Here is a 2544-nt window from a genome sequence, read left to right as displayed (position 1 = left end):
GTTTTTGATTTCGTCTACATTTAGTACTCCATGCATGGCCTTGTTTAGATTGCAAATTTTTACAATATGGACACTGTAGCACGTTTCGCTTGTATTTGACAAACTTTGTCCGATCATGGACTAACTAGGCTCAAAAGATTCGTCTCGTGATTTACAACAAAACTGTGCAATTAGTTTTTTTTTACCTACATTTAATGCTCCATGCATGCGTACAAAAATTGATGTGATTGAGAGAGAGTGAAAAAAACTTGGAATTTGGAGGTGATCTAAACAAGACCCATGTACCGTAAGTTTAATGTGATGGGGAATCTTCTTTTTGCATAGTGCACTTTTGGAGAACTAAGGGCTAGAGTCTTTTCGTAAATGGTAGCTTAATTAATGAAGAAAAAGAAAGATGGAGTCTTTGTCAGTCTATTGCTAGCATTAATCAAATGACAGTGACTGCAGGCTAAGAAAAGTTCTCCCTTTTCCTGCTTACACTCCGTCCGTCTCTGCATAAAGAACGCCTCTCCAATATTTTTTCCTTTTTATTTTTTCTTTTAACTTTTAGATGGCATCAACGCTGCCTCTGTTTGTTAACCAGCAAACAAAAACACACGTTTTGTTTGGTGGAGAGTAATCACTGGCAGAAGCATCAGCATCAGCTTCCTGGATCTGACTGTGTCCAGGCTATGAAATTTTCTACTGCCTGGGCTCCGTTGATCCGGCCTGCATTTCTCACGTCTCTGTCACCGATGCTGTAACTTTTGCGTCCTTGATTGGTACTCGTTCCATATTATATGGTTCAGAGCCCAATTATTCGTTTGCTGCCTTAGTTGACCGTGGATTAAGCCCGGTTCGTTTGGACCGGTTTCGTTTATATGTCAGAGTTGAGAGTACTATTAACTGATTTGGTGTGAAAGAAAAATATTGTTCGTTGACTGATAAGCTATGACTTATAAACTAAATACGACTAAACGAATAAGCTGTAAATTACATCAACTCTTAGGTCATTCTTCAGACCATAGCCTTTTTCGCTTCACTAATAAGCCGTAGTTAAAAATACTGTTGACTGATTTATTATGAGAGAAAAATACTATTTATTAATTAAAAAAATACGACTTATAAGCCAAGCGAATATGACGCATGTTACTGAACTTGCTTCCAGTTCATGGGCTATATGTACGCACCCATCTTGCTGCCCGACCTTACCACTCTCTCTGTGCACTGAACAGAGAGAAGAGCCAGATCTGATTAGGGAGTAATCAGGCTGCTCAGTTAACGGTTTATTCGTTTGTTGGTTTCAGTCAGCCCAAATTAAATAGTCAACAGTGTTTTTCTCTCTTAGCAAACCAGCACCAGCTAATCCAAATCAGCTTAGAAACCAACAAACGAACAGACAGTAAAATTGCTCAATCAGCAACCCATGAGAAAAAGAAAAAGGGAGAAGCTTTATCAGCAGCACCTTTTGTTTATGCGCTTCATGGTGCTTGAGAATAATTTTCTTTTTCTGTGAGGAGGTTGAGGGCATATAGGGCAATGGTTAGGTGGAGTGTCATGGACTCATGTGAGAGCCTTTTGATTAATGCAAGTTTGGTGGCAGTGGCATGCATGATTAGCACTCGTCGTCTCCTCTCCTCTCCTCAGTTGCTTCTGGTTTCTGACCAGCCTTGACGCGGTTACTATTTTTTTTTTCTACGGGACACGGCACGGTTATTTTTTGAAGGGGAGGGGTAGATCTGATTCCGTGGGTTTGCGGGGCGGGGTATTTAAGGACTCGTGGCCTCGCCTCTCCTCTGCACACACACAACTCGTAGGCAGGGAAGAGACAGATCGCCGCTCCTCTTCTCTTCGTTGGTGGTGCGGGTGCCCGCCTTCCTCGACCGAGATCTTGCTGCAGTTCCTCGAGATCTGGTGAGACTCGCGCCCTGATCCCACGCTGTTACTTCGATTTTTTTTCCCTTTCTGATGAGTCCCCCGCCTGATCATGCTAGTTGAGGATCGTGATTTCATTCTGCGGCTAGTTTGTTCCTCGGCTTCGTTCTGCTGCAAGCGGTTCTCCTCGAGTTCGTTCTCTGAGGAAGACGCTGACTTCAGATCTGGAAGTTTCGTGGTTTGGATCTGATAGGAGTTACGGTTACGCGTTGTAGTGGCTGAAGAGGATTTGCGCCCCTAAATTCTGTTTCCTTTGCTCCCCTATTGGATCAGAGTTTCAGATCTTTCTGGCTGATCGCAGTTTTAAACGCCGTGTGGGTGCTCATATACATGTAAATTCATTTTATAATTTTGGCGGTCATGGATCTGTATCCTGCCCTTCACTCTGTTTAGGTGGTGTTTGTGTCAGGTAACGGTAGTGCACTTAATGGGATTGGGATCACAGGTGTCTGGTGGTGTAATGGTGTTTACTTAATTGTCTGGTTCGTCTAAGGAAAGGTTTTAGAAACCATTAATTTCAGATGTATTCGGTGGAGAAGAGGGGCTAACCCAATCCTGATCAGCACAAAAACCTGAGATGTGTTGTGCCTGCTTTAACAAACATGAGATCTGAATGCGTCCTTACATTTC

This window comes from Miscanthus floridulus, chromosome 2 (genome assembly GCF_019320115.1).
Source record: "Miscanthus floridulus cultivar M001 chromosome 2, ASM1932011v1, whole genome shotgun sequence".
In the NCBI taxonomy this organism is placed as follows: Eukaryota; Viridiplantae; Streptophyta; class Magnoliopsida; order Poales; family Poaceae; genus Miscanthus; species Miscanthus floridulus.
Note: the sequence above shows the minus strand (reverse complement) of the source record.